The sequence below is a fragment of the Crocodylus siamensis genome, chromosome 6 (assembly GCF_052110815.1).
Source record: "Crocodylus siamensis isolate JL-2025a chromosome 6, ASM5211081v1, whole genome shotgun sequence".
NCBI lineage: Eukaryota > Metazoa > Chordata > Crocodylia > Crocodylidae > Crocodylus > Crocodylus siamensis.
This window is the reverse complement of record NC_143400.1, coordinates 41,025,031-41,039,591: the sequence shown is the minus strand read 5'-3', so window position 1 is coordinate 41,039,591 and position 14,561 is coordinate 41,025,031.

Below are 14,561 nucleotides of genomic sequence, written 5' to 3'. Positions count from 1 at the left end.
TCTTGGTTCCAAAATGATACTTTTTATTAGACCAACTGGGAAATAGCAAGAAAATTGTCCTTTTCTGCAGGCTTTTGGGATCAAAGTCCCCTTGTCAGGCTCATAGTCCTCTGTGAAAAAATGAAGTTCATTTCCTACCTATGGGGACTTTTTACCATCTTGTACCATTTATAATTTTCCCAGAGCCTGATGAAGGGACTTTGATCCCGAAGTCTTGCAGAAAAGGACAGTTTTCTTGTGATTTCCCAGTTGGTCGAATACACATAAAAGGTATTGGAACCAAGAGTTCTAGTTTTTTTGTATGTCTGTTAATTCAAATACTTCTTGAGTCATTAGAAGTAATTCAGCATCAATTGGAATAGCAGGGCACTATTTAATCTTTTGCTTAACGGATATTGTAACAGAGTCCCTGTTATGAACCCTGTTACTTGGGGAAAATCCCTGACAGCTGGGGGAAGACTCCCCACCCCCCCTCGGGCAGCCAGTGGGAAACAATCTCTAGGAATAAAAGAAAGGGGAAGTCCTGAAGAAAATGCCTTTGCGCACCACGAAAGGAGAGGAGCTGCTGGAAACTCCTGAGAGAGATGATCCAGTGGAGGGATCCAAGATGCAAGTCAAGCACAGAGACCAAGGGACCCCAGAGCTCGAGGGTCAGCAACCCCGCTCACCACTTACAACAAACCTACAGGAGCTGTGGTGAGTCTGGAAAAAAAGCTGAGCCTCTGCTCTGGGACAAGCCGAGTTTCTGTGCTAGAATGCAGCTAGGTAGCACTTAAGTGAAAGGGGGGGCGCGAGATGAGACCCCAGAAGGGGCGCTGACTACCACCCCCGGAGTTTGAGGGGAGAGGGAAACCGGGTCCAAGTTCCACAGCCCAGCATTAACAGCAGGACGATTTCCTGAGCCGTGCTGGCACAGAGCACAGGAGAGACTGGGCGGTGGCCTGTAATAAGCTGCTAATGAGTTAACTAGCAGCAGGAAGCCAGGACATGGGCAAAGAGGGAACTGCTTATCTTTTTTCTTATTCTTTTTGAGTGGAAAGTTACTGGGACAGTAGTGGGAGTACTGTGAGTGACGCGTACTGAGAAAAGCAGACAGGGATGCCCTCCACAAGGGTAGCCGATGTAGAACAGAAGCCACCAGGTATGCTGATTACAGGCACAGCCATTATCCCGTGAAACACTGGCCGGCACTTACCTTGAGGATTCCAGTGCCAGGGATTCTCTCTTGAGCCCACGGCTGATCCCAGGGACAGCTTGGACCAGCTGCTGCCTCCCATCTGGGCCATTATAAAAGAAAGAGGACAAAAATAATCCCCCTAAGGTAAGTGGGGCAGAGGGACCGACGCAGCTGAGCTGGATCCGGAGGGGAAGCCCCCTGGATCCCTCTTAGCTGAGCTGGTAGGGAGCCGCGCAAACAGAGCGCGCAAACAGGCGTGGTCTGTAAGAGCGCGCCGGCGTTCACGCCAGAGGGGGAGCAGGAGGGACCCAGAGGCTGAGTCATGTTAGCGAGGGCCAGGGGACCCGAACTCAGCTAGGAACTCCTATGATGGTGTCGACACGGAGTGCTACCAGGGCCCCTGCCCGGGGGGGCGCAGCCTTCCCAGGGCTTGTCTGAGGCCTCCACCCAGATGGAGCCACCGGGGGAGCTGGCATCCCCAATCCCCCTGGCCTGCGGGAGCTGCCCAGCAAGGCCTGGGGGGGCAGGGACTGGAGACCCCCACACCTGTCCTGCAGGCGCCTGCCTTAGGGCCCTGGAGGCACGGGTGAGGGAGCTCCAGGAGGCTGAGGGGAATCAGGGAGGCAGAGGAAGAAACTGACAGCTATTTTCTTTCCCTGCAGTGTTGTATGACCAAGGAGGATGCACCTCAAGATGAGCCCTCCACTGCTAAGTGGCAAACGGTCACCTCCCGTGCCAGGGCTGCTCAAGACACGGCAGCACCAGTTCCTACAGTCCGGCTAGAGAACAGGTATGAAGCCCTGGCAGCCCTGGAGGAGGAGGGCGGAGAGGAGAAAACCGGGGAGGGGGCAACTCCGCGCTCACTGTGTCCCGTGCAAGCTGAAGGAGGCAAGAAGGCCAGGAGAAAGAAGCGTCGCGTGATCATCGTTGGTGACTCCATCCTGAGAGGTACGGAGGGCCCCATCTGTCGCCGGGACCCCTCGGCACGCGAGGTATACTGCCTACCTGGAGCAAGGATTCAGGACGTGAAAGGGATGCTCCAGACCGTAATCCAGCCCGCCGATTATTACCCCATGGTCCTAGTCCATGTGGGCACTAACGATGTGGCCAGGAGGAGCCCTGATCGCCTGATGGAGGACTACCAAGCTCTGGGGTGCGTGCTGAAGGAGATGGGCGCACAGGTGGTTTTCTCTTCTATCCTGCCAGTGAGTGGACGAGGCAGACGGCATGAAACGTGCATCATGGAGACCAACTGGCGGCTGCAGGAATGGTGCTGCGAGGAGGGCTTTGGCTTCCTCAGCCACGACCGGCACATCATGACAAGAGACATGCTGGGATGGGACAGGCTCCACCTTTCCCCTAAAGGTAAGCGTGTGTTCTCTTCTAGGTTGGCGGACCTCCTCCGGCGGGCTTTAAACTAGGCTTGTCAGGGGAAGGGGAAGATGAGGGCGGAGGAAACATCAGACTGCCAGACCAAACAGCACCCACAACTACAGCCCAGCCCAGACCAACGAGCGAAGCGAACAATCAGGTAAGAGAGAGGAGCCAGGGTAACGCTGGGACTAGGGGGTCAGTACACACACCCACGGGAGGCCTCAAATGCCTCTACACAAACTCTCGTAGTATGGGCAACAAGCAGGAGGAACTCACCCTCCTGTTAGCTGACACCAGCCCGGACATAGTGGGGATTACGGAAACGTGGTGGGACACAACGCATGATTGGGCGGCAAATGTCAAGGGCTATAGGCTGTACAGAAGGGACAGGATAGGAAAGAGAGGTGGGGGCGTGGCGCTCTATATTAAGGAGGAATACCCATCCTCGTTAATTAGGAAGGAGTTAGGGGAGGGGCACTCTGAAGTGCTTTGGGTTAGAGTACAAGGCAGTCCAGGAGAAAGGGATTTAACGGTGGGAGTCTACTACAGACCTCCCAACCAGGGAGAGGAGCTTGACCAGGATTCTTGGGTCAGCTCACAGAGGTAGTGAAGGCTAAGGATGTGGTGTCATGGGAGACCTGAATTTCCCGGACATCTGCTGGGAAGAACAGTCAGCCAGGTCTGAACGCTCACGTAGGTTCTTGGCCAGAGTGCAGGACCTCCATCTAACCCAGGAGGTGCACAGCCCCACTGGGGGAGACGCCTTGTTGGACCTAGTGTTGGCCATGGGTGATGACCTGGTGAGGGGGCTGCGGGTGCTCGACCACTTGGGCGACAGCGATCATCGCCTGCTGGAATTCACCATCCAGCGCAAGGTGGCAAAGGCCAGCAGTAAGGCAGCGGCCCTAGATTTTAGGAGGGAAAACTTCAACGAGCTGAGGAGGATAGTTGGAGAAGCGCTGAGGTCCCGGAGGGGAGGGGAGCCAGGTGTCCAAGGAGAGTGGTCGCTCCTTAAGGAGATGATCCTCCAAGCCCAAAGGAAGGTAATCCCAACGAGCATCAAAGGGAGCAGGAGAGCACACAAGCCTCCGTGGCTCACCAAAAGCATCCGGGAATGTCTCCTTGCTAAAAAGGAGGCTTACACCCAATGGAAAGAAGGGGTCATCACCAGGGAGGACTATTCTGTAGTTGCTCAGGGATGTAGGGGGGTAGTTAGGAAGGCCAAGGCAGAGATGGAACTGGGACTAGCTTCCCAGATTAAGGACAATAAGAAGTCCTTTTTTAAGTATGTAGGGGGTAAAAAGAAGGTCCCGGGTAGTGTGGGGCCCTTGCAGGACGCGATGGGAAACTTGGTCGTCACACCAGACGGCAAAGCTAACATGTTTAACAATTTCTTTGGCTCCGTCTTCCTAAGTAGGGACCAGAACAGCCACCTCCCTGCTGGGCCCCCCTGGGGCCCCGGGGGAGGCACACCTGGGCCATGGGTTAGCGAGGATTTAGTTAGGGAGCCTCTGGAGGGGTTGGATGTATTCAAGTCAGCCGGCCCAGATGATCTCCACCCTAGAGTTCTAAAGGAACTGGCTGAGGTCATTGCAAGTCCCCTGGCACAACTTTATGAGCACTCGTGGTGCTCTGGTGAGGTACTGAAGGACTTGAAGAGGGCCAACACGGTCCCCATCTTCAAAAAAGGCAGGAAGGCGGACCCGGGAAACTATAGGCCAGTTAGTCTTACCTTGATCCTAGGCAAGCTGTTCGAGAAAATTATTCTGGCACAGATCTAGGAGGGGCCAGCAGGGGACTGCATGCTTAGGGGCAACCAGCATGGGTTCATCAGTGGCAGGTCCTGTCAGACCAACCTGGTGGCCTTTTACAATCAGATCACCAGATCATTAGATGCAGGGGTAGCAGTGGACATAGTCTTCCTGGACTTCCGGAACGCTTTTGACACTGTCTCTCACCCCGTTCTCATTAAGAATCTGGGGGCTGTGGTGTCGACACCCACACAGTCAAATGGGTCACTAACTGGCTGGTGGGCCACACCCAGAGGGTAGTAGTGGATGGGTCCTTTTCAACCTGGAAGGACGTGGGCAGTGGGGTCCCACAGGGCTCGGTCCTTGGGCCCGCACTGTTCAACATCTTCATTAGTGATTTGGGCGAGGGGGTAAAAAGCACCCTGTTCAAATTTGCTGATGACACTAAGATGTGGGGGGATGTGGGCACACTGGAAGGATGCAACAGGTTACAATCAGACCTAGACAGGTTACAAGGGTGGGCGGACTAGAAAAGGATGGGTTTCAACACAGACAAGTGCAAAGTGATGCAGCTCGGGAGGAACAACCGGCACCATACCTACAGGTTGGGGAACTCCCCTCTTGTCAGCATGGAAGCGGAAAAGGATCTTGGGGTCATCATTGACTCCAAGATGAACATGGGCTGGCAGTGTGGAGAGGCAGTTAGAAAGGCCAACCGCACCTTGTCATGCATCCACAGATGCATCTCGAGCAGGTCCAAGGAGGTGATCCTCCCCCTCTGTGCGGTACTGGTCAGGCCGCAGCTGGAGTATTGCGTCCAGTTCTGGGCGCTGCACTTCAAGAGGGATGTCGACAGCATGGAGAGGGTCCAGAGGAGGGCCACTTGTATGATCAGGGGACAACAGGGCAGGCCCTATGAGGAGAGGCTACGGGACCTGAACCTGTTCAGCCTCCACAAGAGAAGGCTGAGGGGGGATCTTGTGGCCTGTTATAAACTAGTCAGGGGGGATCAGCAGGCACTGGGGGAGTCACTGTTCCCCCGAGCACCACCAGGAGTGACCAGGAATAACGGTCACAAGCTGGCAGAGGGTAGGTTTAGGTTAGATATCAGGAGGCGCTACTTCACAGTCAGGGCGGCTAGGGTCTGGAACCAGCTTCCAAGAGAAGTGGTGCTGGCCCCTACCCTGGGGGTGTTTAAGAGGAGGTTAGATGAAAATCTTGCTGGGGTCATTTGACCCCAATATTCTTTCCTGCCATGGCAGGGGGTCGGACTAGATGATCTGCTCAGGTCCCTTCCGACCCTAGAAGCAATGAAACTATGAATAAATAAAATAATTAAAATTACATAATGGATCTGGAATAATCATTCAGTGGGTATCAATTAACATCTCATCAATCTCTTTCCTCCCCTCATAAGATCTAAGTCATGGCAGGCGTGAACCAGAGGAACGGGAGGTACCCTGCCGACCTGATAACAGATATAAATAGGTTCTTTTATCTTCTCTGCCCCTTTCATGTTTGGGGAATGTTGAGCTGTATCCATTCAAGGCCAGTGAAACTTTATTTTCTCTTCTGTTTACCTATGTAGACCACACATTTTTACCTTAGAGAAACCTCTTTGAGGCAGGGTGCCAGTAGGGGATATTCTGAAAGTTTTGCACAGTACACACTATGTCCTGCTCTCTTGTCACAGTGTAGCCCTTACCAATGCTTTCCACAGCTGTAATAAATACATATGTAGAGCTAGTTCCCCTGCCCTCCTTTGGGATGATTCTGTGTGCACATGGAACTTCCTTACAGCATTGGGAGGGCCTACCTTGTGGATACCCAAAGGAAGTGAGAATGAATACTAAAGCCTTCCCATAATGGCTTATACAGGACATAATCCAAAGTGCATAAAATCGGAAGGACTTTTTCTATTGATTGTTGTGGGTCAGGATTCAGGTCCACACTGCACAGCAGTAAACTAAAAGAATCCAAAAATCCCAGATCTTCCTACTGAAGTCACCTTGCAGGAGGTGCTCTGCCAAAATGGGTCACCAGGCAATTACTTTCTTTAATTTCATCCTTCATTTCACTGTCCATGAGCAGGGAGCTGCTGAGCGTGGGGCAGCTGAGATGCTCTAGAAGGAGTGACGAAAGGATGAAAATATTAGCTTCTTCATTATCCTTCTGCATTCTGGTTTCTCACCCTCCCCATCTCCCCAAACTTCTCTTGGTTTGACATTTTCTATTTTCATCACATTGCAGAAATGCATCTCTCCTCCAAAAATATATATGAACACCCAGATGGCTAGGCTTTCTTATAGCATCTCCCTCACTCGTCAGGCTCTTATAGTAGGATTTGCTAATAGCTTAAGCATGCAGTATCAAGGTCAATGTAAAAATAACGTCTCACTCTGTGGATGTGGAATTTGTTGTTTTTCCTAGCGGCACTAATAAAGGCTCAGTTACAATGACACTGCCTTATCTCCCTTTTCCTGACATTACATATTTCACAGTTTTGGGTAATGCTTTTGACATGTTCTTTATTCCCTTTACTTTAAGCTTCTTGGATATATTTGTGCTTCTTCCCTCTTGTTCTCTCCTTCCACGGATTCATCTCGAAGGTTCATTAGTCCTCACGCCCATTCCTCCTCCGCTCTTTTGTCCTTCAGTACATTTCCACTGTACTTTTTTTTCCTTTGTTCATAGCCCTTTTCACACTTTTTATAAAGAAATAGCCTAAGATGAGATGAGATTTCAGATGAGGTGTGGAGAGACCCAGAGAGAAACAGGAAGCCAGCTCTGGATGTAAAGTATTATGTTACTAAGAGCTGATTAAAAAAAAAAAGGCACATTTCCCCACACCCCAAATTTGATCTCATTTTTCCTGTTGCTGTTAAAATATGAAACATCCAAAGGAGATCTGTACCTGGTTAGTAGTCCCATCATTACTTACTGGATAAGACACTGATCTGGTATTCGTGAAACTTTGATTCTAAACCTAGCTCGGTCACTCACCTGGGGCAGGTTGTTTTGCCTCTCTCTACCCCTGTCTCCCCTTGACTCAATTTCCCTCTTTCTACTGTATGCTATTCAGGGTAGGGACAGAGCCTTATGGTGCAGTTATATAACATTCAGTATGAAGGGGCACTGATCGAAATTAGAACAAACTGTTCCCCAAGCCCTGGCTCATGCATAACATGTTTCCCATGAGGTCCTACTAGGTTGAATGCAGTAACAGGGGAGCCAGGGGAGCAAAGTCATATTGCTCATAGTTCAGTATTTGGTCATCATCATTACCTATGGGCTAGACAACTTTGGAAACCACTGTACTGTTGGCTACAATATTGCAATATAAATAGAATTAGCTGGCCTGAAGTATAAAGAATGTTGACGGTATGAAGATGCCATGAATCTTTTCCCCTGCCCCCTCAAATTTTTATTTGGGGCAACAGATGCTGGCATAAGAGTATAGAAGTCAGCCTGGAATCCATGGGTGTTAACCTTGTAAGTTATATAGATGCAAACCTTTTGAGAGTTTTCTTGGGATTTGGCTGCAGTAGCAAAAAAGATATTCATACAAAACTATAAAACCCAAAGAGACATAAAATGAAGAAATTTTGAATTAATCCATTGAGGCAAACAAATGAATATATATTTTTAAAGCAATAACTCTAATGGAATGGGCCACATGTGGCAACAACCCCCCCAACACCCCCCCCCACTCACTCACTCACTCACTCACTCACTCACTCACTCACTCACTCACTCACTCACACTCTCTCTCTCTCTCTCCAAGAGTCTAGCCAGGGTCACAGAAAGAATCATTACTGCCAAGAAGACAGATTCCAAGAAATTTGAATTTATCACTATCAAATGCCATCTTTAAAATAAAAATGTATTTTTTTTCAAGTTCCTGTCGCATCTTTGTTTGAATTTAATTGTCATAGTGAGCACTCCCTTTTTATCTGCAGGGTGCTGCCCTCAGCAAATCAGGAGAGGTAACAATTAACAGTTGCCGGCTTCTCAACTCCAAGGCATTGCTGCAACTTCTCAGTTTTAACTGGTGCCAAAGTGCCCATCTCTTCTGTGATAGATACAAGAACCTTACGGGTAAGATGAGCTCATTTACATTTTCTGAGGAAGAAGAGAATTAGGGCCATATCTTACTCTCCCTATTAGGTGCTTCAGTGTGGGCCTATTCCGCCTTGTACGAGTCGCTGCCAAAATGTTAATGCATCTACTGTAAATTCTGTACTGTAAAATTGTAAAATTCTGTCATTTTAGGTTTAAGATTGACAGAACACAGCTTGGTGTTTTAACAGCTTGTTGTCAAAATGCTGTCTAGCAGGGTTGTGTGAAGCTTCAGGTGCTGATTTGATTTGGGGAAGATTTGGCCCGATTTGGTGGCCAAATCTCTGAACCCAAATTGAATCAGGAGACCAGTTAAAAGGTCTGAATCGATTCAAAGCTCTCCATGGGGCTCTGCCACAATCCCCTTGACCCCCACCCACTCTCCCAGCCCCCACCCTCCTATTGCTGCCCTGCCTGCCCCCACTCCCAGCTCTTAAATAAAAAAATAAAATAAAATAAAAAAGCCTAGGCTCACTGGCTGCTGCAGCAGCCTTGGGGCTTCTGGGGGCTCATGGCAGAGTCCCCCATGGAGTGCAGGGCAGTGGAGGGCTGTGGGGATTGTCTCCCTGCCTGGGAGCAGCCGGTGAGTGCTGGGCTTTTTTTTCCCAAAGAGCCAGGAGCTGGGACCAGGTAGGATAGCCATTGATGTGGTTGGGGGATGGGACTGATTTGGAGATTCAGATGATTTGGCAGTGGCTGAATCTCTGAATCAGATTTGGTTAAATTGATTCAGGACAGTGATTCGAATCACTGAATCAAATCACTGTTCCCCAAATTGGCTGAATCCTAATCTGATGCGAATACAAGCCATTTTGCACAGGCCTACTGTCTAGCAGTTGGAGGGAGACACCTAGCACTTTAGGGTTCTGTTTCTGGTTCAACTAGAAATTTGCTACAGGACCTAAGGCAAGTCACCTGTGCTGTATCATTAATGAACGGAAGAGTAAAATGGATTGAAATGGTATTCATGGTTGTGTCAGTCCATGCTGACCTTATGAACACAAATGAATTTTGCCACCTTAGCACATTGGATCTGAGTGTGTCAGTATATTTGATAGACGCTGGGGCAATTCACCTTTGTTCATACCAGTTTAAGCGGTCTGAGTTCAATGGAGTCCCTCTAGTTTTGGTGGGTTTAACCTCCCCTTTCATCCTTGCAGGCAGGTAGAGCCTTACAGAGGTTTCCATTACTTTGTGACACGTTTTGTTTCTAAGCTTCACAGTGGTTTTTCTTTTAAGAAAAGCAGCACTTAAGCATGTCTGTACATACTATTGATTTCACAATCCTTATTTTTAATCAAGTCTGCTAACTCCTTTTCTTTTTTATACATTTTAAGTCTTCAGGTTCAATATGGGGCTATTTCATAGTCATTCATTGCTGGATATTGCAATGTATATTGTATTCCCTTGCCAGCAAAATCATTAAGAATCAACATTTTTTTTAAAAGGTCTCCTCTCACAAACTCAGTTTAATCAAATAGTACAAATGAAGTTTGTCTAAGGTTAGAGATTTAGAGGGATATTGAGAGCAGTATAATCTGGAACCCATTTGAATTGCACAACAATAACTTTACTGAACTCACCAATTTATGTGCAGTTACGTTGTCTAATATGTCAGTCATTCTTTATATTAGTTATCCTCATTTACTATATATTCTCTTGTAAAATGTGGTTTCCGTGTTTTAAGGGCAAAGATTCTAATTTTATTAACTCCAATATAAACCTTGAATAACTCCATTTAAGACCTGTGTTCTCTAGTCTGATTAGATGAGCATCTGGCCAGCTGAACTGGTAAATCAGCCTGTTTGGTCCTTCAATAAATGCATCAATGCACAGAGATGTTCTCCAGTAGTTTAAAACAGGAAGTAAATAAATGTATCCAATGGAAATATTTGCACTATTCTTTCTTTCTCTAATCTCCCATTTTATATTTGATTTGCCATAAAGATAAGAAATGAATAATTACACACAGTTGGATCAAAAATCTTTTTTTTAAAACTTTCCAAGTAGCATTACATCCACAGTTGCTTAAGCAATGGAAGGAATGTCTGCTGCTGAAATATTTGTCATTTTGGGAAAGTTGTAGGTGTGTGAGGGAAAGAAAAATTCTGTGTAATTTGTGTTTGTGTTACCTTCTGACATTTGCAGTACATTATGCTAACCAAATGGCTTATGGAAATGAAGCCAAACAACTAGCAATAAATGTGTTATGCATAGAAGTGTGTAAGTGGCACCTGGCAGAAACTGAGTGACAAAGTATAATAAATATTTGACATGTCCTGTAAATATGTGACACTCAATCAAAATCCATTTGAGTCACAAAGCACCTAGGGTGTAATAAAGTTTAATGGCACCATTTCAATTTCACCCATTTGCTTATGATGTTTTATTATTAGGATCTTTCAGCTATAGATTTTCAAGCTCTAAATTCACAATTTAAAGCGTGAGGCTTCAAAAAGTGTATCAAAGGACTGACGACCACAGACATGAAAAATAGATTTAATCTCTCAGTATTTATAATTTTCCATCCTTTTGACACGGCCACAATTTGTGCTGAAAGCTTTCCAATCAATCAGTGTCCCTCGGAATGCAAGAAAAAGTTGTAAACTCAGTGGCCCCATTTAAGTATTCTGTGAAATATTGAGTGCAGAGTGTATAAATTATAAGGAGATAAACAGAGGACAACTTAGAAGAAAAAAATGGAGGCAACATGCTCAAAGATGTAGGAATATAGGAACTGCTATGCTGGATCAGACCAGCAGCCACTGCCTTCATGTCTCTTTTTAAGATGGGATTTTCAGATGACCTTATATAGGCATATGAATTGGTAGTACAATTCCTATTCATATCCATTGGAATTTGGATTCTGAAAATCTAGACCTTAAGTTCATTAATTTTTGAAAATGAGAAGGGATATTTTGCTTAGCCACCTTGCTGTGCATCTGGAGTAAGACCATTGTAGTCCATCCTGTTCATTCTGATTGACATTGTATTGCTAACACTCACAACTTAATTGCAAGCCTCATAATAGCCTAGCATTCCAGCTCCTGCATTCAGCTGACTTTAAACCATACCTCACTCCATTTCTTATTATTAATCAAGACCAAATCATTCTGGTCTTTCTGTTTCTGGAGGGAGATGAAGAACTTGAACCCTAAAGGCAAAAGTAATAGAAGAAAAAAAAAAAAAGACAGTGAATTTGTTATTTTAAATGTCCTAATCACCAAGCCAACTGTATGATTTTTTGGGGGAGACATGCATGACTCTTAATTTTTGCTTTGGATGTTTGGCAGCGTTGTAACCAAGAACAGAATTAGAATCTGGGCTTATCCTAGCCTTTATTTGCCCTATAAGGAACTGGACTGGAATAGCAGAGATCACAAATCATGGATAGGGATTTTTAGAGTGATGTAAGGTAACTTTCTGCAGTCCGTGCTTGCTTCTAGGTAATCTACCTCTCGCAGATAATACACTCGCACACCAATAATAATAATAATAAAAAATCCTTAGATTAGGACTGAAAATAGTAAGGATCAGGGTAATCCATTGTATGGAGACTTGGCTCCTCACTGGAGCAACTCTGTTACCAATGGAATTGTACAGGGCCTAAATTCGGCCCATTGACATTTAATTTGAACAAACAATAAAAGCTGGTTGGTTACTCCGTGCATGTAATTATCCCTGAGCAATTTTATATGTGTTTGTCCTTGTTCTGCTCATGAAATATCAAATTGAATTTAAAATTCTTTCAGCAATAGATGTTTATTGCCAAGGTAATTAAACAGAAGTCAAGGCAAAGATTTTAATGAAGTTCATGGACCTGATTATTTTTAACTGATTGTTAAGGGCTCTGTCCTAGTTCAGCTCCCTGTGGACAGTTGTCCAAGTCACAAAATTGGTGCTAATTGGCCCCCACGTTGCAGTCTTAGCAGAGGTTCCAATAATTCAGCAGTCTAGGATACTGAACCCAACTCTCAGCAGATGCTCATTAGCGTCGCCTGTGTTTTGCTTTGAGCTCTGGGGATCATTCAGAAATGTAACTTGGGCAGTTGCTAAGGAATGGAAATAAGATGTGGCAGCACGAACCCTTCTGAGTGGCGTTCAAGCCGCTGAGCACCAGGGAGTTGTACCAGCAATTCTGCAAGCACTGACCATGCGTCAACAGTACGGGACAGATTTGTATCCATAGTCCATCAGTTTTGATGCTTTCTGCCACAAAGCAGCTTGGGAATTGACACATGGAAGGAAGATTCTGGAGTGGCTCTGCAACAATGGTTTCCTTCATTTTTCAGTCCTCAGCGTGCGGAATATGAGTGACATGTCTCTAAGCTTCTGCAGTAGCCAGGTGCTGGGGCTTTGGGCATCTGGTCAGTCTGGCATAGGGACTTCTTGTCTACATGCAGCAGTCAACACTTCAAAGATAAAATCAATGTGTGTCGGGGGCACAGGATTGCAAGGATGCAGGATCAGACCAGTGCATCTGCTAGTCCAGTCTTTGAGACTTGCCAACACTATCCTGTAGGGAGGTGCTTTGGGCAATTGTAGTGCTGTGTGCTTAATGTACTCACTAACTCTCCCAATATAGGGAAACTAGACATGAAACTAAATAGCACTTCAAAAATGAGGCTGCCTTAACTTGTGCTATTATATCTCTGGATAGTGTTGTTATCACACACCAGATAGCTGCTTCCCTTCCTGCTGTAAGTGCAGGGAAAACTGTGATGGTGAACAACAATATAACAAGTGCCAATACTCTGTGGTATTCACTGTTTGAGGAAATATATTGAATATACTGTGTATATTGAATCAATGGGTGGATGCCTGGCACCACTTGTGGAAGTCATGGAAGTTTTGCCATCGAGCTACGATTTCACCTAAGATTTTAATGCTCACAGATATGCTTCAGAAAGTGCTAGAGACAGGTAATATAAAGAGTTTAGTGTTGACTACAATGTTGTTCTTCAATATCACATCCATTGTAGTGATTATCCCTTCCTGCACAACAATACAGCTTCTATTTGAGTCTTTGGTTCCTGTATGCTTTAATTCAGCAGGTGCCCAACAGATTCAGAAAAAAAGAGTAATTTCTATTAAATGATTTTCAGTCTCAAATCAATGGTAGATTTACAGTTTTTCCTCCCACAGTTTGTTAAATAGCTGATTATTTATATTGGTAGTTTAAACCTGATTCTATTTTGTTAGTTCATCTGATGAATGAATGGTACGTGAAAGAATATTTGATCAAGTAAGCGTTGTCCTTGCATAGAGAGAGATACCATATTGGAAAGAGATTAGGTTTATTTAATATAATTCTGAGCAGTTATCCTAAGAGATCCTCTTTTTTTTATTCTTTAAGACCTAGGGACTATTATAATTGACAGAAAGGATCTGCAGGAGAGAGAGATCCTGCATAAGGAATCGCTGGTGGGTTGTGGGCCCTGTTCCTAAGATTAATTGGCTTTGAATCATGTTGCAGGTGGTTTTACAATGCACTTACAGTTCTTATGAGCCATTTATTTAAAGGAAGTGTCAGTGATTTAGATATGAGGAGCAGTGTGGGGCATAGAACCTTCTATTCTAAGCTAGCTATTTCCAAGCCAAAGACTGTATTTTAATTCCACATAATTTCCAGTGGTTTGCTGCCTTGTCATTTATTGAATAAATTAAATTTAGCAAAGCACTTCAACTGTATTAACTGTTAAGCACCAGCCTACAAACTAAGTGAGCAGGAGTGGATTTAAGCACATACTTAAACAGGGCTTGTATTATGATGGCTATTTATATAATTCTGTGGCTTCCTTAATGGCTAGGAATATCACACATAACGTCTCCTTGTGACATACTATGGGGATTTTAGAGTGTATTTTCTTCCTTTCTCTCCTCTGTTTCAATCAAGAATTCAACATCCCTTAAAAAGATGTCTGGATGATAAAGGAGGAAGACTGTGGAGCAGAATTTAATAGAGCCTTCACAAGGACTTTTGAGAAAAAGAGCCTATAAAAAACATGATTAAACATAATTGCAGAAGACAGTTAGCTATGGATTCTTTGAATGGCATTTTGTTGTTTCCTGTTCAGTTGATGATTTTTCCCCTGTGCATCTTTTTCCATGTATGCTGCTGTTTGTTAAGTTATGATGAT